Source organism: Malus domestica, chromosome 09 (assembly GCF_042453785.1).
Source record: "Malus domestica chromosome 09, GDT2T_hap1".
Taxonomy (NCBI): Eukaryota; Viridiplantae; Streptophyta; class Magnoliopsida; order Rosales; family Rosaceae; genus Malus; species Malus domestica.
In genome coordinates this window covers 26471825-26492876 of record NC_091669.1, presented here as the reverse complement: position 1 = coordinate 26492876, position 21052 = coordinate 26471825, and positions in this window count along the sequence as shown.

The window sequence follows — 21052 nt, the reverse complement described above, 5'->3', positions numbered from 1 at the left end:
CCCTTACAAACCCACCTGTCCTGGTCCCTCCTCAGCGCGGTAAGCCTCTCAAGCTGTACATTTCGGCGGCCGCCGAGTCCATCGGTTGCCTCCTCGCGCAAGACAATGATGCCGGCCGGGAACAGGCTATCTTCTACCTCAGCCGTAATCTGAGTCCTCCGGAGATCAATTATTCCGCCGTTGAGAAGCTCTGTCTCGCCGTGTTCTTCGCTGCATCCAAGCTTAGGCATTACATGCTCCCGTCGGTCACCCAAGTCATTGCCCAGACCGACGTTATCCGGTACATGCTTACCCGGCCAATTGTGAAGGGCCGAATTGGGAAATGGACGATGGCGTTGTCCGAGTTTAGTTTGCAATACGTGCCGCAAAAAGCTGTGAAGGGACAGGCGTTGGCCGATTTCCTTGCCCAGCACCCTTCGCCTTATGATTTCGGGGGTGCTGATGTTGAGATTGGCATGGTGGTGACCCGCGACAACTATTGGACGATGTATTTCGATGGTTCCAGTACTTCGTCCTCGGCCGGTGCAGGCATCGTCATTCAGTCTCCTCACAACGATCGTTGGTATTTTTCGCTCAAATTGGATTTTGACTGTACCAATAATCAGGCCGAGTACGAGGCTCTGGTCATTGGTCTAGGCCTCCTTCTTGACCTACATGCCACTCGTGTCCTCGTCCGCGGGGATTCTGAACTAGTAATTAACCAAATTAATGGGTCTTTTCGCTGCATGAGTTGTACTCTGGCGCCTTACCACATGATCGCCAGCTATTTGGCCGAGTCCTTTGACGGCATTACATTCGAACATATTTCTCGGGGTCATAATACCGACGCAGACGAGTTGGCTCAAATCGCCTCCGGTGCACAACTCCTGGGGGGCAAGCTAGGCCGGGAGATACCAATATTGCAACAATTATACCCGGCCTTGGTTGATCAGCAAATCCTCCGTCGAGACAATGTGATACGCACCAGGGTCATGTCCTTGCCTTCGTTGTTGGATCGGCAGGACCAGGACTCTATAGAAATTTGCGCGGCCGAGGCAGTACCAGATGATTGGAGAAAGCCCATTATGCAGTACCTTGACAATCCTAACGGAAAACACAGTCGCAGGACACGGGCTCACGCCACGAACTATGTCACGTACCAGAGCGAGTTGTACCGAAAGGGCGAAGATGGTTTGTTATTGCTATGCCTCGGCCCTCAAGAGAGTGCTCGAGCGATCGCAGAGGTTCATGAAGGGGTATGCGGAGCTCACCAGTCTGGACGAAAAATGCGATGGCTACTCCGACGACACGGTTATTTTTGGCCGAGAATACTGAAAGATTGTATCGAGTTTGCACGAGGATGCGTGCAGTGCCAAATCCATGGGCCTATACAAAGGGTCCCGGCCGAATCGCTACATTCGGTCATTAAGCCGTGGCCGTTTAGAGGATGGGCCATGGACGTAATCGGCAAAATCACGCCGACTTCTGGAGCTGCTAGGCATGCATGGATAATAGTCGCAACTGATTACTTTACTAAGTGGGTCGAAGCAAAATCATATGCCGAATTAACGTCTAAAGAAGTTTGCGATTTCGTGGAGGAACACATTGTGACCCGGTTCGGTGTGCCAGAAACGATCATAACCGACAATGGAACAATCTTCACAGCTGAAAGGTTTAAGGAATACACGGCCAATTTGAAAATTCGGCTGGAACAGTCCACACCGTATTATCCACAGGCGAATGGGCAGGCCGAGGCAAGTAATAAAGTGTTGATTGGCATCCTCGAAAAAATAATAAAAGAGAGGCCTGGCATGTGGCATTTGAAGTTGAACGAGGCATTATGGGCATACCGAACGTCGTCCCGATCGGCGACTGCAACAACCCCGTACGCATTGACTTACGGACACGATGCGGTGCTACCAGTCGAGTTGAGCATAAATTCGTTGCGATTAATTGAACAAAGTAGTTTGTTTAGCGCCGAATATAATCAGTCCATGAGACAGGAACTAGAAGATTTGGAAGAAGCGCGACTTGACGCTTATAACTTACTGGTAGCACAGAAACAGATTGCCGAGCGAGCCTATAACCAAAAGGTACGACAGAAAACGTTCGGCGAGGGTGAATTGGTGTGGCAAACGGTGTTGCCCGTAGGAATAAAAGATCCTAGGAATAAAAGATCCTAGGTATACGGTAAAGGGGCGTATCATCTCAAAGACCGGACTGGAGTAGTTCACAAATTACCAATTAATGGGAAATTCTTGAAGAAATACTATCCGGTCACATGGGAAATGCGTGAATAAAAAGTTTGTTGTAGGAAAAGTCATTCCATTAAAATTGACAGGTATTACAAAAATGAGTAGGTCTAATACATTCAAGGAGACGAGGGAAGAAGAGTGCTGAGCAGAGCTTTCAATTCCAACCACCGCACGTCGGCCATGATGACTTCGGCTTGCCGATTCTTTTTGTCTAGCCTCAGGCGCTCGACCCGCTTTTTGGCCGCCGCATACTCAGTTAGGCGATCCTTCCCGCCTGATTCGAAGTCCCTCGCAAGTTCAGAAGCAATGACCGACCGGCGTTTTGTTAGTTCGGCCATCTGACGGTCGAGCTCGGCTAACGCTTCTCCTTTTGCCCGTAGATCGTCAATCTTCGGACGGAGGGTGTCTTGGACGGCCGTGGCGGCTTGCAGGTCCTGTTCGGCCTTCAGAGCAGTCTGGAAGATGCCAAATGTCTCCCGAACGCGCTCCAAAGCAGACGATGCCCGAACAATGGCATCTCCGCTTAGGCGACCGTCGGCCCCAAGGTCGTTCAGACACACGCCGAGCAGATCAAGACCGTTGCGCTCAAGTACTTGCGATGAAGAGAGCGACAGGACTTCTCGCAACTGGGTTAGGGCGCTTGGATCGGCAGCCTCAGTTGGAGCGACCGAAGGGCCGGACTCTGCAGTCGTACTGGAGAGGAGAGCTTTGAATTCAACCTCCCATGAAGCCTGCACGAATAAACAAGGTTAAGCTTAAAGGAAGTCATGACAAGAATAGCAAGAAGGTGTCGTTTTTTAACCTGCTGAGAGGAGACCTCGGCCATGTCCCCAGGGTCGTTGCTCGAACCTAAAGAACTCAATGGCCGAGCCCAGTGTCTCAGATTGCTTCTCACTTCACGAGGCCGATGGAAGTTATCTACGTTTGATGGCCACTGAGGCGGCCAGGAAATATAGATAACACCCTTCGGCGCATAGAATTGACGTTGAAAAGAATGTACAGGCACCTGACATTTAGTTTTTCCTTGTTTAGAATTCTAAAGCAGAAAAGCAATCAGGAGGAAAATTGAAGGTACTTACAAAAGCCGAGGTAACCTCTTGTGGAGGGATGTGGAAGCCTTGGTCTTGAGGATGGATCGGCGATTCCGCCGTGGCCTCGGGTTCCTCGAGCAGGCGTTTGCCACGGTCGGCTGCCGATGGGCCGATTGGCGCAGCTGCTTCAGTGGAGGCAGGGACGCCCTGGTCTTGAGAAGGAACGAGAGGTTCGGCCGCCGGGGTCGGTTCCTCGACCGTGTGTTTGCCACGATTAGCCGAGGAGGGGCCGGGTTGAACCGCCATCTCGGATACTGGAAGAGTTCGTTGACGAGTAGGAGGACGACGCGCCAGCGGGACCTCGTCGCTCCCCTCACTCTCTTCCAGCACGAAGACCGTGGGCTTTGGATTCTTGGGAGAGTTTTCCTCGGTCGTAGGAACCGCCTGGTGTGAGACAGGTGCCTTCTCGACAGAGGGAGGTACGACTGATTCGACGGCCACAGAAGCAGGCCGCGCTGGGATCGTCTCTATGGCCGAAGCCGGTTGTTTCTTGACCCCAGAATGGCCGGCGGCGGGAGAAGGGGAAGCACTGGGAGTCGTCGTGTGGCTGGAAATAACGTGGATCTCTCGTGCACCTTTCTTCGCCAGTTGCTTGACCCGCTTGGTAGGCGGGGAAGGCTTGATAGCCGGCCCGACCTCTTGGCGAGGCCGTTTGGTCAGCCCGGCCCTACCAGCAGGTTTGTCTTTTTTGGCCACGACCGATTTTTTCCCGGCCATAGCAGCGGCAACTACCTCTGTCTTTCTCAAAGGCCGACTACCTAAAAGGATAAAGACAATTCAGTAAGGCGTACAACAGGCAAGGTTGAAGAAAAAGGGGGAATTGAACAACTACCTTGAGAATGGGGGGCCGGGGCTTTCTTAGGTCGGTTACCGAAGAGCCTGTTTAGTACATCCTCGACCGGCGTACCGAAGAACTCTTGAGTGTAATTTTCCCACCACTCACCGAAGGTGTCAGTGCAATGGGTTTCTGGGGTGGCCGGTCGTAGGCGAAATCTTTGGCAGTACTCTTGAAACTCCTTCGCGGCAGTCCTGCACTCGTTCTCTGAAGAGCGAGGCTCGCGTCCGCGGCTCAATACTGTGCGGGAAGAGAGAAGGGGGACGGGACAGCCCTGAAGATAGCCGAGCTGACGGGCAAGGAAGTTCGGATGGTACACTTCCCACCCCGACCGTTTCCCGTCGCAGCCGAGAGGAAGGTCGCGAGCAAGCACGAACGACCCCCAGGTTCAGCGAAGAGCGGCGTCCTCCTCTGCCGCCCACGTAGAGGTAGGCAGTTTGATGGAGGGGGGGTAATCACGACGACGACAAATCAGGAATTCGTCGCTTGTGAGATCGTCAAGGGCAAAGAGGTACCTAAACACCTCTTCGGCCTGATGAGGAGGCGTTGGTCGGGAGGCTAGCTGAGGACCAAGAGCCTCTGTTGCTGAGAAATCAGCTATAGCCGGCCGAAGGGAGGCGAAGTACACCTGCAACCAGAGCTGGAAGACCCAGAGAGGGCCATTCTGGTGGGGGTCCACCGTGTGGAGAGTCGCCTCGGCCAGGCAACGGAAGAGGTGGGCAAGAATATTAGAACTCAGCGCCAGGACGCGACCACTGGCCAGGGCTTCGGCCACTGGCATATTCTCGACCAAACATTTGTTTGATTTGGTACAATAAATGTATTTATTGTACCAGTAGAAGAGGAAGGCTTCATGCTCTCCTTCTCGCAGGTCCTCTTCCCCTCGACCGGCGAAGTGAAGGTAGAGGGTGTTGTAGTTGAGAAAGTTCTTGTGGAGCTTCTGTATTTCATCCCTCGACGGGATGTGACCGTCACTATTCAGGGTCTCGAAGGCTCGACGGTCGAAGAGCGTCTTCAGATCGATATTCGACGGGTGCCCGGAGAGGGTCGCGTCGATAGGGATCCCGGTGGCCGAGGTCCCCAAAATGGCGGTGATGTCCAGGATGGTGGGACCAATGGGACCAAGGGGAAGGACCATTGTGTTGGTGGCTGAGCACCAGAAGCATAGAGCGGCTAGGAGCAGCTCCTTGTCAGGGACAATGTCCATCGACGAAAGGAGGATGGCGTCGTAGATGCCCAGGATTTTCCAATTTTCGCCGAAGAGCCGTTCCATTCGGACAACCCAGGTCGCCCAGGTGGTGGTCGTCGAGGGCCAGGAGCCTTGGGGCTTTGCCGCCTCCCATCTCGACCATTCGAACCCTTGGAGCAAGGGGGTAAGGCAGTGTTCCTGGAGAAGACCAGTGATGGTCGGCGGGATTGTTGCCTTGAAGAGAGGACCCAGGATTTGGTGGACGGTGCTCATGTCGTTCTCGAACCGTATATTCTTGATCGAGCTCCGATCAAGGATCTTCTGATGCTGGTCGCATTCCCGGGAAAGCTTGGAGATGAAGGAGGCCATTGTAAAAGCACAGCGTAAGGAGGTTTTTGGGTTGGGGATTTGAGGACGAAAGCTTGGAATGGAGGAATGCACTTGAGAGCAAGAGTAGGGGATTTCAGGAAGTTTAAGAACGTAAAGTACAAATGAGGAAATTTCGGTATTTATAGAGTAATGGGAGGAAGAGCAATCGTTCGAAATTCAAAGCAAAGGGCAAAATCGACCGGAGGAATCGTTGATCATGATGAGCATTTGGGGAATGCGGTTGAGAAGACCGACGGTTTTAGGTTTTGGGGGCGCACGATCGCGTGTGACGGCGAAGTTAATGACGAAAGACGGTTCGACGCCTGCACGATGACAGGAGGGCTCACGGACTGATGAAATGGCTCGCGGATTGAGATAGTGGTCATAATGACGAGACGGTTCGGGCAGGCGCACGCTTCAGACGTCATTATCGGGGATTGGCCATGTTAGGGGATGCCACGTGGCGAGTGGTTTAGCAGGATCAAGATCGTGCGATCATGTTCAATAAATGCGCCTTGGAACTCGGGTATTGGGATCCTGAGTGGTAGATTCGCTTCTTCAAGGCCGAAACTCGGCCGAAGGTTTCAGGCCGAGGACCTCAAAAGCGAGGGGGCAATGTTTGGGCCCAAAATAGCAGTTTGGGCCGAGGGAGGTATCACTTTCGGCCCGGGAAGACTACGGCAAGAAAGTCATGGGGGCTTCAGCTCATGGGCTTCTAGGCCTAGGTCGGTTAAATCAGAATGCAAGTCGAGTCCTAATACAATAGGGACCCTCGACGAGATCAGTAAAACTAGAAGGCGAATCCGGCTCAGTTAAGGACTAGATTCGTAGTCCTAGCAGAGGTAGGACTGATTGAGGTAACGTTAATCCGGAGAAGGAAACCTAGTTCGAATAGGATTAGAACTCGGGCTCGGTGTTCTGCTTCTATAAATACAAGACATTCAGCAATGGAAAAGACCACAAAAATCAATACAAAATTGCCCTGCGCAAACTCTCACAACTTGAGATCTTTTTCTTTTCCTTTTTCGCTGACACATCTTCCGTTGGCATCAACAGCACTGTGGAAGCAACCGGTGATATCTTAAGTCGGCATAGATAGCTCTGTCACCGTAGAGTCGGTCGGTCTCGCAGTATCTTCCGTTGGCATCAACAGCACTGCGGCGAGAACGGTCGATTGCCTATCCAAGTCTCGGTCGAGAAGGGTTTTCGAATCCTTGTTGGTCGAGGTCATCTCATTAGCCTTCTCGGCGAGGTGAGGTGTTACAGTTATTACATTCGGCACATTGTAAGCCGAATTCGGTTCGTGAACTTTGTAAGGAATAGCAGCCTTGTCTTCAGGCTCGAGAACCCAAGAGGCCGAGACGCGTTCCTTTCTCGGCCGCAATCGCAAGACGCAGAAGTCAGTAGCGCGACCCAACGCAGCATCATCAAATTTACTCCTCGGCCGAGCCTCGGCCGACGAGTTGGCACGCCCCGCAATCACCGAAGGACGTAGTTAGCTTAGAATATATTCGGCCTGCGCGCCACGTAGGCTTTGTAATTTCTAGGGTCAACAATATGATATATTAATTTTGGAAAAGAAAAGAATACTTCTTCTTTAAAGTTATGACTTTGAAACATTATATGAAGATAGAATGTATATGGGAGATATAGTCTATATACATGGGATGAAAATCTATAATGATATATTTCATGATATAATTGGATTATATCAATCCCTAATAATAGACAATAGATGCTAGGAAGTTTCTCATATGATGATAAACTTCAATTAGAAGGACAACTCTAGTGAGACTAAGAAGTTGCTCTTCTCAAAGAGAACGTACTCTTTGGCTCCCAAAGAAATAATGCGTAAATAGAATCCTTTATGCATACGCATAAAGGGGATTTATGTATTTCATATTGTATGAAAAAACATTGATATGAGTTGTACCTAGAACGGTACAAGACGATATCAGTGCAAGCCCAGGATCAGAACCATGGCAACTGTCAAGTGAGTCCTTAAGTATTTAAGAAATACTAAAGGATAGATTCCTCAAAGAATGAGGAAGAATTAGAGTAACGTAAAGGAAGCGTAAATGTATTAGATTATGAATCTAATCCATCATTGGATGTTTCTTCATTATGAACGAAGAGATAATCAGATATCTCTTTATTATGACTAAAGAGATATTTGGATGGAAACATTAAAAGTAATGACCTTAGTGTGTTCCATTATGAATGCAAAATATATTGCCATATAGAAGCTTACAACAATGTTGTTTGGATGGGAAAGTTCATTTATGAACTCTCTATTCGGTTCCAACCAGAAAGTGTATCTAGTGTACTGACACTATGACACTAATGGGGCGATAGCTCAAGCTAGGGAATCAAGGTCTCATCAAGATCCGAACTCATATGAGAGACTGAACCACATGATTGAGAATCATGTATAATGGTGACGTCGTTATTCTCAAGGTTGCTTCTATGGATAACATATAGATATCCATTGTCTAGGCCTACTATTCAGCCATTTATGAAATGACTACAGAAAAGGTATCATCACTGATGACTAAGCTGATTGGCTCTAGTGCAAGTGGGAGATTGTTGGAAATGTGCCCTAAAACCAATCATATGATGATAATTTACGGACATTTCACATGTTAAACTAATCTAGTTTAATATCAAGGGCAAAAATTATTGTTTGAGCCGTCTCATATAAATGTTATACGCTTAAACGATAAGTCCAAGGAATATGTGATTGGGAGAATGCGATCTAAAGAAGTTAGATTCATGAGACCATTCTTTCGTAGACACATCCTAAACGTTCCTGGTCATAGGATTGCCAATTGGGCATTGACAATCCGTTAAGATTAGTACGTGCTGTGTCTTCTCTCAAGGAGAGTGACTAGTCTCGAGTCATTGGTGTGTGTGACATCAAGACAAGTACGTAGGTGCTCAATAGAGAATGAGTTCACTGAACACAATCAACGAAGAGTTCTCATATTCATGTCACATGAGAACTCATGGTTGGGATAATGCAAAGTAGTCCTTCGACCTGAGGCATCATAATTGTCTTGTGGTTAAGTCCTTGATCTTTGATTATATCAAAGTCACTCCATCGGGAGGGTGTCCACGACATCGTTGGGGTTAAGCCACTTAGCTATGGAGGCAAGTGAATGCGCAACAAGGGATCTCTAACCTTCAAACCGTTTGGGGGAGAATACTCTATGATATGATTTAGAATCTCTGGCCAGAGTATGAATGAGATTTAGGAAAGTCGTTCCAAATCACATTCAAGGTAATCATATAAGCACACGAATCACATTGGATAGTAGACATGAATAAACTATCAAACCAAACAATGTGGTCAAGCGTATTGTATTAGAGAAAGACCGTATTGCATTTGTAATCCTAAACTAAATAGGTTCTCTACCTCTTCTGATTAGCTTGGGTAACCATGATATGCTGCTAGGTGTCACTCATGGTTTGTGGAAGCCCTAAACGTGTATAATCACTAAAGGGAGAATTGAAAGTAAGTTTCAATTCATAATCGATTTGAAAGAGTTCTAATCGCCCACTGCCTCGGTAAAAGGAACCTAATGGATCGTACACCGTGTAAGGTGGAGATTGAAGAAACAATGGAGATGAATAAGAATAATTAAATGGTTTAATTGTTTATGGCAAGGATTAATTAATATGTTAATTAATCAAACGAATAAGTTCGTTAAAGACCTCGGGATAGTTTTGGAACTTAAGGCCCAATAGGCTTCGAACGTCAAGCCCATTGACTTAAGTTGTATGACAATTTAATGAATAAAGATTCACAAAGGCCCAAAAGCCCAAATCCCTTATGTGGCCGGCCATGTGTGTTGAATTAGGGTTTTTGGTTCTTTAGGTCATTTAAAGAAGTGACTATATAAAGAACTTTATAGCCTAAAATTGAAAAAGGGTTCTTTCGGAGAAAATTGGAGATAACATGTCTCTCCTTTTCTCTCTAGGCGGCCGGCCCCCTTGGAGGGTGTATCTAGCAATCCTACCACTCCAAGGTCACTCATTTCTTCTCCAATCTAACCTTGGTGAAGATTCTTAGAGGTTCTCAATTTTGGGAACTTGGAGAAACCTATTCTTCCATCCAAATCCATAGATTTTAGATGCAAGGAATGAAGGCCCTCTCTTTGGGTGATTAGCCTTTGCTTATGCAAAGAGGAATCTACAAAGGTATATATATTTCTCAACTCACTTTGATTTGAGTTGAGTCTTGGTTCACCAATCTACTAGGCTTTGAATTTCATGGGTAATGTTTTGTTTTTGAATGCATGCAAGCATGATTTCGCCTTTTAATTGTTAAATGCATGCTATAGATGTTATTCAAATGAACATGTTTTCACAAAATCATCCTTCAGCCAGATCTCCTTGGATAAAGCTTGTCTGTAATCTTCACACGTAACATCAGCTTGCCAGATACCACATACCACTTTTTCAAAGTGCTCTGATAGAGTTAAAACACGTGAAGCTGGCAGCTCCCACTACCGTGCTATGACCAAGCAGGGTAAAAGAATAGTATTACTCCTTCTTGTTAGGGAGACTCCTATATATGTCGACCTCCATCCTCAACGGACAAGCAGACCTGCAAAAATGCTCAACCCTTCCTCATATCTAAGAGGGCACTCCCAACGAAGCCTCTCGAAATACTCAGCTTTTTTTCCCCCCGAGAATACCTCTGCAAACAAGCTACACCAGAGCAGGAATATCTCATATCATCAGGGTTAAAAGCAAGAGTATCCCATATCATGCTTTTTCCCTGTCTTTTCCTTTGGCCTTGTTCTTACCTGCAAGACAAGGAGAAAGAGAGCAATCAGTCAGCACTTGGAATCAAGCTTCCAGTCCGGAACTGACTGCCTGGAACCCCATTGCTCTCGAGTACTCATCTTCAACATCTTATGCTTCCCGAGAAAATACCACATCTGCCTGAGGAACAAATAGGGCAAGTGAGAAGGATACAAGGAAGCATGTGGAGACAAGCGCAACAGAACACGTGTCGATACATCCACTACTTTGTCAACAGCAAAAGTATCCCATATCAGCAGGGTGGAACGTACTCTAGATTTGATGGACTTGTTTTGACCCTCAAATTCTTCAGTCGGCCTTATACTCTGGCGGAAACAAGAAAACCCTTCAGCCCAGTTCAAGAATAAGCCTGTGGAAAGTTACTTCTTCAAAAGCAAAAGTATCTCATATCACCTTTTCTCCTTTTCTTCTCTTTATCCTTCATGCTACCTGCAAGATAAGGAGAAGGATAACAATCAGCCGGAACTCGAAATCAAACTTCTGATCTGGGACTGATTGCTTGGAGCTCTGATTGCTTACCTTGTCTGTCACCTCTTTCAGCAGATCCCCTAGCTCGGCGACTTGGGGGACTCCTACTACATGGTTTGTATCGCGCTTGACCAAGCCTGAAACTACAAGTAAACGTCAAGTGAAATTGATACATTACCTTGTGCATCTCCACCAGTTAAACATACCACCCATGGAGGGAGGAAGAGTACTTCCAAAGAAGATGCCACATCTACCTATGAGACAGATAAGGCAAGTGAAGACGATACCACATTTCAGTACTTAAAAGTTTCGTGATTACGAGATCATTCTTCCACAATATTTCCTAATGTCATTTGTACTAAATCATTCACTTGTACTCACTAAAGGAGAGCTTGAACCTATATACTGTGTAAACCCTTCACAATTAATGAGAACTCCTTTACTCCGTGGACGTAGCCAATCTGGGTGAACCACGTACATCTTGTGTTTGCAGTCTCTATCCATTTACATACTTATCCACACTAATGATCGGAGCAATCTAGCGAAGATCACAAACTTAATATTTAAGATGATATTCTTTGGTGTATGCTTTTCGCAAACGATATAGTGTTGATAGATGAAACGCATGAAGGGGTAAACGCGAAGCTTAACCTTTGGAGAGAAGTGTTGGAATCTAAAGGTCTTCGCCTAAGCCGATCAAAGACAGAATATATGGAGTGCAAGTTCAGTGCAAACGGAGGCCAAAATGAGTTAAGGGTGAGGATTGGAGATCAGGAAATACCAAAGAGCGACCGTTTTCGCTACCTAGGATCTATCTTGCAAAAGAACGGAGAATTTGATGGAGATCTCACCCATAGAATACAAGCTGGATGGATGAAGTGGAAGAGTGCATCCGGCGTGTTGTGTGACCGTCATAGGCCACTGAAGCTCAAGGGAAAATTTTATAGGACGACAATAAGGCCGGCAATGCTGTATGGCATAGAATGTTGGGCGGTGAAGCATCAACACGTAGGTGTAGTGTAGATGAGGATGCCTCGTTGGATGTGTGGGCATACGAGAAAGGATAAGATTAGGAATGAGGATATCCAAGGTAAAGTAGGAGTAGCCGAAATTGAAGGAAAGATGAGAGAAAATTGGTTACGGTGGTTTGGACATGTGCAAAGAAGGCCTACTGATGCTCCGGTTCGAAGATGTGACCACGGGACAGAGGTTCAGGGCCGAAGGGGTAGAGGAAGACCTAGGAAAACTTTGGAAGAGACCCTAAGAAAAGACTTAGAGTACTTGGATCTAACGGAGGACATGACACAAAACTGAGCGCAATGGCGTTCTAGGATTCATATAGCCGACCCCACTTAGTGGGAAAAGGCTTTGTTGTTGTTGTTGTTGTTGTTGTTGAATATGTAAGAGAAGGAGGGCTATTTCTTGCAAAACAACACAAATCATTTTTCCTTTGACCTTGGCTTTATTGCTCCAAAGTTGATTTGTAAGAGAGCATTTTCCTACTTCTGTTGAATTTTCTGAGGCCATTTTTGGGAGACTAAAATATATTATTGGTCTATGTGCTCTTTTGGTTGATGCTTCTTTCTTTGGTCTTGCAATAAGTATTTATGTCGGAATAAAATTGAAGGCTTTCAAATCTTGCTGAGAGTTGGTACTTTCCCATTGCACTTTGCGTTAAGCTCCACTAAGACGCAAAAGTTTCAAACTCCCCACGTACTTAGAATTTATAAGAGCAAGGAACAATGCTGATTCTTCCGTTCTGATTTGCAGGTTCGAGTTTGTTGAAAACAAGTGTTGATTCATGGCTCTAAAGGTGAGGATTGCACTCTAGTATTTGCAGTAATGTACTCTTCTTGTCCGCAACAGTCTTTGAATGAAATTTGATGCATTATTGTCTTTCGAGGCTACTTTGTTGCTTGTGGAAAATGTTTAGGTTTGTTTGCTCCTATCTTTTTATTTACTTTCTTTTGCTTCTTGGAAGCACCTTCATGGTCTTCGGAGTTGTCTTTTAGAGTTCCTACGGTGTTTGTGTGGAAGCACCGAACATCATGGTGGAAACATGTGAATTTCCTAGCACCTCATGTCCGCTTGCAGACAAGTTGTGCCAGAAATTCCTTGACGAGCAAATTTCAACCTTCCCTGCAAAGAACACTTTCTGGCACCTCTATGTCTTTATGCTGACAAGCTATGCTAAGAAGTTTGTTAAGGAGCTTCAACCTTCTCTGCCAATATAACTTTCCAGCACCCCCATGTTTGCGTGTAGGCAAGCTATGCAGAGAAAATTCTTGACGAGTAGATTCAAGCCGCTGAAGATGAACACTTTGGAGAAGTTCTCCTGGGATTTTTGGAAGCATCTTTCCTTGTCTTCCCACTCTTAAACTACTGAAATTTCTTGATTGTCATTTTTAGAGTAGTAGCCTAGAGAAACTCTCTTTGCGTTGAAACCGTTTCTGGTTGCTCGTTGGCAAGTTCGTTATGTGAATTTAGGTTGCCGACTCATTTGGTAGTTGATTAAGCTTATTCTACAACACTTTTGTCTACAACCTAATATCAAATAAAAGGAATAAATAATTTAATAGAACATATTTCATACCATGTGATGAATGTTCTTCTTTGGATCTTGGCTCGAAAGCACGATCGATTGAACTTCTTGTTTTTTTCTAGCAGCTCTTCGTTGCCTTTGGTATTTTCTCTCAAAGTTTCTCTCAATTTTGATGCGATGTAAAAAAAGCACACAAATTAAAACCCTCTTTTGACAATTGTAGTATGTGTATAAGTAGGGATCGTTCTAAACCGGGGATTAGGAGGGATTGCTAATCTAAACTAAACTGACCTAAAAACATAAAAACTAGACTCTAAAACTCTAACTAAGGTTATAGGACTCAATCAACCTTAAAAGACTCAAAACAGTTTCAAACAATCAAATTGACTCAAACTAGACACTAGGGATTACTTTGAACGAATTCTAACTCTAACTTGACTCAAAATACTAAAAGACACAAAATTGGACAGATTCAAACTAAAAGACACAACCAAGTAAAGGGAGATTGGTTTTGGATGAAATTAAAGTAAAAACAAGCAGATTGTAAACTTAAACAAAGTTTGGACAAAATTGGGTGAATTAATGGATGATGGGCTAGCTAAAGGGTCATTCTCCACATATGACACATATGCACACGAATTGATTGTTCCAGTTTCTCTTTCAATAAACCATGAATGACAATGCCCCAGATTAATCGTGTCATCACTAATTAACCCTCATATTTTCCTTTAGTTATTGGATTGGATGACATCATATGACAACCCAAAGCATTCTTCAAAAGTTCCGTACATGACATCATAATAGAGATACAATCAAAGATCATTATGTTCTGTGAAAATCATAAGCATTGACAAAGCATTTATAACTATGACATCATGATACTCATGCCAGGAATTTAACTTAACGTGATCGTGACTAGCAACCTTCACTACTTGTGAATATAAGTTCCTAACGATTATATGAAATTCCCTTATATTCTAACATCAAATTCATGCATGCAAACTAAGTGTGCACCCTTAATCGACATACAAGAATAAGTTTTGAATAAAACAGTTAAGCAAATTGCATTCACGATTCACAAATTCATAACTGGATTTAATCAATTCATATTGTATATAAAATCATGGCTTCAAAGTCTCCCCTAGCTAAAACAAGTTTAGCCTCTCATGCTCATAGCAAAAGAAACAAAATTGAATTTAAACATTGAAAACAAAAGATTGATTACACCTAAAACGCCTAGCGAATCAACTTGAATGCCCTGCACGTTCCAGCTCATCCCTCTTCTTTTCCTTGCTGCGGCATAGAGGTTAAGGGATGATTTTTGGATGTGTTTTTGGGTTGAAGGTATGAATGTATGGGAATGGTGGAGAATGAGTGTAGGGTGCGGCAAAGTAGTGGGATGAAATAGGGGTGTGTAGAGATGGTGTATGGATTGTGGTGGAGGATGGATGAAATCTGGTGAATGATGGATTATTTGAATGGTGTGGCAAAGGCTTTTATTTATAGGAGAATGAAAGGCATAGGGGACAAGGAAGGGTTATGACACAAAGTGAAAGGGAAAGAGAAAGTTATGACACAAAGTGAAAGGGAAAGGGAAAGTTATGACACAAATTGAAAGGTAAAGGGAAAGTTATGACACAAAGTGAAAGGTAAAGAGAAAGTTATGACACAAAGTGAAAGGGAAAGGTAAAGTTATGGCACAAAGTGAAAGGGAAAGTTTGATGCAACGAGGGGACATGGAAGGGAACACATGGCTCCAAATTCTTCCCTCCTTCATGACTTAATTCCTTCATCTTCTTAGCACATTCGTAGTCTCTTTTGGTCTTCAAATTCGTCCATCCACCTTGCTCCATGTATGTGATATCCATTCCAAGCCCAAAACTGCTCCAAAATGCCCCAAAATACACTTTCTTGCCCATTTAGCCCTTTGGACCTATAAACACACGAAAATAGCTTAAAATAATAAAATAACTAGGAACTAACAACATAAATGCCAAGAAACAAGCTAACTAAGTCGCATAAATATGTTCCTATCAAATTTCTATAGAGTATCTGTTAGTATTTAAGTGTATTAGCTGAAATATGTTTAGCCATTTTGATTGTTTTAATCAGAGCCCTTGGATCATATTCCAAATGGGTACTCAAGATTAAGTTAGAGTAAGTGATGTTGAGTGACGCATGTAACTATCTCATAGGATAGATGACATGGAGGGCTGAGATCATTTCTTTATGTTAGAAGAGAGAGAGAGAGAGAGAGGCATTATTCCCTTTTTATTGCAACGGTCACATTCCGATTGCATTTGTAGAGAGATCAGAGAATCAATGAAATCAGTTTTGTTGCCCTCACTACTGTGAATACTATCTTTGAAAATTCTTCATTCCTTTCCCTAAGAAATTATTCAAATCTCCATTGAATCACATCATAAATCATATAATCTAACATGGCCTCAGAGCCAGGTTGCATTATCTGCAATTGGGTGTGAATCTGTCATGGCAGTTAAGAACTCGAACTGATTGTCGAGCTATGTTGCTGAAGGAATTTAAGAGAAGAAATATCAATGATCTTGAATCGAGTCTCATATGGCTGGATCAAGTGGTGCTGATCTTCAAGCACCAGTGTTCAATGAAGACTACTTCGATTTCTGGCAAATTCGAATGAAGACGATATTCTGATCCCATGAACTCTGGGATATAGTCGAGAAGGGCCTTACTACTCTGGCGAAGGCTAATGAGGGACTCACCGCAGTGAAGGACAAGCTGGTGAAGGATAACATCGTCAAAGATGCAAAAGCACTTGGAATCATCCAAGAGGCGATTTCCGATCAGATTTTTCTAAGAATCGCCATCAAAGAGACGACAAACTCTGCTTGGAATGTCCTGAAGCAAGAATTTGTGGGAGATAAACAAGTAAGAGCTGTGAAACTTCAAGGCTTATGTCGAAATTTTGAATACTAGAATGGGTGAAAATTAAACTTTCTCTGCATATCTAGTTAGACTATTTGATTTAATTAGTCAAATGAGGAGCTATGGTGAAGATATTAGTAATCAAAGAATTTTTCAAAAATTGCTGATAATTTTGCCTAGATCTTATGATATTATTGCCTTTATGATTAAGAATACTAAGGATCTAGAGACTGTTAATCCTCAAGATGTTGTTGCTATCCTAAAGGGGTATGAATAAAGGATTGATAGGCATGCTGAAACTCAAACTGAGAAGGCATTTTCTAGTCTTAATGTTGCTCTAAAACAAAATAAGTATAATGGGAATCAACGGTTCAAACCACAGAAAAATTGGAAGTCAAAAGGCAAGAAGTAGGATAACAGGCCAGCAAATCAAGCTGGAAAAGCTACAGGTACTACTGAGGGAGCTAAGAATCCTTGTATACACTATGATAAGTTGCACTTTGGTGAATGTTGGTTCAAAGATAAACCTAGATGCCATAACTGCAATAAATTGGGGCATATGGCAAAAGATTGCCAAGGCAAGAATGAGAAGGGTAATCAACATGTTAACTTTGTCAACCAAGTCAATGACACTCCTATAATGTTTTATACCTGTAATAGTGCCATTGTGAAGAAATGTGTAGACATGTGGTATGTGGATAGTGGATGCAGCAACCACATGATTAGAATGGAGGATTTGTTAGTTGACATTAACAAAACAATGACTGCTAAAGTTGAAATGGGCACTGGTCAACTTATTGATGTCACATGCAAGGGAAATTTGGTAATTGAAACCAAAATAGGGAGACGATATATCAAAGAGGTAATGTTGGTTCCAGGTTTACAAGAAAACTTGCTCAACATAAGGCAGATGATGGAACATGGTTACTTTCTTGTGTTTGGTTGTACAAATGTTGAGATATATGATGATTGCTCTCTATCAAACTTGGTAGCCAAGATACCAATGAAAGGAAATAAGAGTTTTCCTTTGAAACTTCAACCTAAGATGCAGATTGCTTTAAAAGATGGTGTGTGTCGGTCATCCATGATCTGGCATAAAAGATTAGGACATTTAAATATGGGTAGTCTGAGGCAACTCAAAGTACAAGATATGGTGCTGGGATTGCCTGAATTCAAAGTGATAGATGAGATATGTGAAGGATGTGCTCTTAGGAAGCATTGTAGAGATGCATTTCCGAAAGAAGCATCATGGAGGGCATCTCTCCCTCTAGAACTTGTACACTTAGACATTAATGGACCTATGCAAACTCCTTCAAAGACTGGGAATAGGTACTTTCTTATATTTATAGATGACTACACTATAATGTGTTGGATCTATTTCTTGAGATACAAATTTGAAGTGTTTGGTGTATTCAAGAAGTTTAAAGCCACAATTGAGTTACAAAGTTGATATTGGTTGGAAAAGTTGAGGAGTGATAGAGGAGGGGAGTACACATCTGTTGAATTCAGAGAGTTTTGTGAAGAAATGGGCATGGAAAGACTGCTAACAATTGTTTATACACCACAGCAAAATAGTGTAGCTGAGAGGAAGAATAGAACCATAGTGGAAATGGCAAAATGTATGCTGATTGAAAATGGTGTTCCATTGTAATTTTGGGCTAAAGCTATCAACACAACAACGTGCATATTGAATAGGTATCCCACTAAGTCTTTTGACAAGAAAACCCTCTTTCAGGTTTATAATAGAATGAAGCCTAGAATCAAGCACTTAAGGGTCTTTGGTTCTATATGTTATTCTCACATTCCAAGTCATCTCAGACAGAAGCTAGAGGAAACCAGTGTTAAATGCATTTTCTTGGGGTATGGCATATATGAGAAAGGTTATAGACTTTATGACCTTGAGTCAAAGAGGTGATTGTGTCAAGGGATGTGATATTTGATGAAAATGATTGCTGGGATTAGAAGTGCCAATCTAAGAAGAGTATTGGTGTACCAATGACTGATGTGGAAATCTGTGAACAAAGGGAAGAAAAGAGCTCAAGTGACAGATGTGATGTAAATAATGAGTCTCTGATACCATCATCTGAAACTTATGAATCAATTGAAAATGATTCATGATTGGTCCCAATGCAGAATAGCATAGGTCCCCAAGACTATTATCACACCCCATTGAAGTTCAAGAGCTTGACAGAAGTGTATGCAAAGTGTAATATGTGCATAGTTGAGCCTAAGAGCTTTGAAGAGAAGCCAAAGATGAGTTATGGTATAAAGTAATGGAGGCAGAAATTGCTATAATAGAAAAGAACTGCACTTGGGAACTTGTTGACAAACCATTTGATAAACCAATAGTTGGTGTCAAGTGGATCTACAGAACAAAATTGAACCTAGTTAGGTCTATACAGAAGAATAAGGCAAGGTTGCTTGCAAAGGGATATTCTCGAAAGCCTGGGCAAGCCTTGACACCATTAGAACTCTAATTGGACTAGCTGCATAGAAAGGATGGAACCTGTTCAAACTTGATGTGAAATCTGCATTCTTGAATGGAGTTCTTAGTGAAAAAGTATATGTGGACCAGCCACTTGGATTTGTGACTACAGGTAAGGAGAACAAGGTTAAGGCCTTATATGGATTGAAACAGGCACTAAGAGCCTGGTACAAAAAGATTGAGTCTTATTTTTGTAATGTTGGCTTTCATAGAAGTCCAAGTGAGGTAACTCTTTACGTCAAGGCAACTGAGACAGGAATTTTTATTGTTTCATTGTATGTGGATGATATTATATACACAAGGAGCTCTAGTGTATTGATGGATGAGTTTAAGGCTAAAATGATGAGAAAGTATGAGATGTCTGATTTGGGTCTGTTACATCACTTCTTGGGGCTTGAAGTCATTCAAACAGAATGATGCATTTTTCTGCATCAAAAGCAATATGTAAGGACGTTGCTGGAGAAGTTTGGATTGAAGAATTGAAAACATGTTGCAACTCCACTTGTAGCAAATGAAAAGCTAAGCAAAGTTGATGGAGTGAAATGGTTGATGAAAGTCTCTATAGAAGGATTGTTGGTCGTTTGTTATACTTAACATCTATAAGACCTGATATTATGTTTGTTGAAAGTTTGCTAGCTCGATTCATGCACAATCCAACTAGAAAGCACATGGGAAATGCAAAAAGGGTGTTAAGGTATATCCAAGGAACACTAGACTATGGAATTGCATATGAGAAAGGCAAAGATGTTGGGCTTATTGGCTATTGTGATAATGATTGGGCAGGGAGTGAAGATGACATGAAAAGCACTTTAGGTTATGCTTTTAGTTTTGGTTCTGAAGCATTTTCTTGGGCCTCAATCAAGCAAAGTAGTGCAACACTATCTACTGCAGAGGCTGAGTATATAAGTGCTGTAGAAGCAACTGCACAAGCTATTTGGTTAAGGTTTGTTCTCTCAGACTTTGGTGAGGAACAAGTGCAACTAACTTAGATTTTAAGCAACAACACCTTTGCCATAGCAATTTCGAAGAATCCAATGGCACATCACAAGACAAGGCACATCAACAAAAGGTTTCATTTCATCAGAGATGCATTGCAGAATGGTGAAATTGATCTGGTTTATTGAAAAACTGAAGAGCAAATTGCTGATATATTCACAAAGGCCTTGGTAAGAGATCGATTTGAGTACTTGAGGAAAGTTTTGGGGGTGATTTCAGCTAAGCACTTAGAAGGAAGTGTTAGTATTTAAGTATATTAGATGAAATATGTTTAGCCATTTTGATTGTTTTAATCAGATCCCTTGGATCATATTCCAAATTGGTTCTCTAGATTAAGTTAGACTAAGTGACATTGAGTGACAAATGTAACTATCTCATAGGATAGATGACATGGAGGGCTGAGATCATTTCTTTTTGTTAGAAGAGAGAGAAAGGCATTGTTCCCTTTCTATTGCAACAGTCACATTCCGATTGCATTTGTAGAGAGAGATAAGAGAATCAATGAAATCAATTTTGTTGCCCTCACTACTGTGAATACTCTCTGAAAATTCTTCATTCCTTTCCCTAAGAAATTATTCAAATCTCTATTGAATCGCATCATAAATCATATAATCTAACAGTATCTCTTCCTTCTGTCCTTTTTTTTTACTGCCACTGATGCCTATTTATAGACATCCAATGAAGGCTCTAGAGTTATACGATGCGTAGAAGGAGCTCAATATGATGATTACCAAATTTTGGTGGAGTGGGTAACCTGGAAAAAAAACGATGCATTGGATAAATTGGCGAATTTTGTGTAAACTAATGACGGAATGAGGACTATGTTTCCAGGAACTATACTCATTTAACCTTGCCCTACTTGCAAAGCAAGCTTGGCAGTTCATCCACAATCCTCAATCTCTCGCCTTTCGATTGTTCAAGGCACGATATTTTCCAAACACAAATTTTATGCAAGTGAAGCTCGCGGCTAATTTTTCATATTGTTGGAGAAGCATAGCTGTGTCTCGAAGTGTGCTCGCAAAAGGTCTAAGGTGGCAGGTTCATAATAGCAAAAGCATAAAGATATGGAAGGACAACTGGATTCCAATGGAAAACTTCTTTAAGGTGAT